The sequence below is a fragment of the Myotis brandtii genome, unplaced genomic scaffold (genome assembly GCF_000412655.1).
Source record: "Myotis brandtii unplaced genomic scaffold, ASM41265v1 scaffold331, whole genome shotgun sequence".
Taxonomy (NCBI): domain Eukaryota; kingdom Metazoa; phylum Chordata; class Mammalia; order Chiroptera; family Vespertilionidae; genus Myotis; species Myotis brandtii.
The window spans coordinates 215,411-215,652 of record NW_005362753.1 but is presented as its reverse complement, the minus strand read 5'-3'; positions in this window follow the sequence as shown (position 1 = coordinate 215,652).

Genomic DNA, 242 nt, shown 5'->3' with positions numbered 1-242 from the left:
TATTTATTTCTCTACCTCTAACTATGAACTATAGGTCGGCTTGGCTGCCCTTGCCCGAACCTTCCTGGGTTGCAACCCCCGCTTATTTCTCTATTTCTACAGCTTATTTCTACTTATTTTCTACCGCTCATTTCTACCTCTTATTTTCTACCGCTTACTTCTCTATTTATTTGTCTATGCTAACATAGCCATAAACATGGCTGAAGGAGTAGCTTCCACTCCTTGCTTTTCTGCTATTTGCT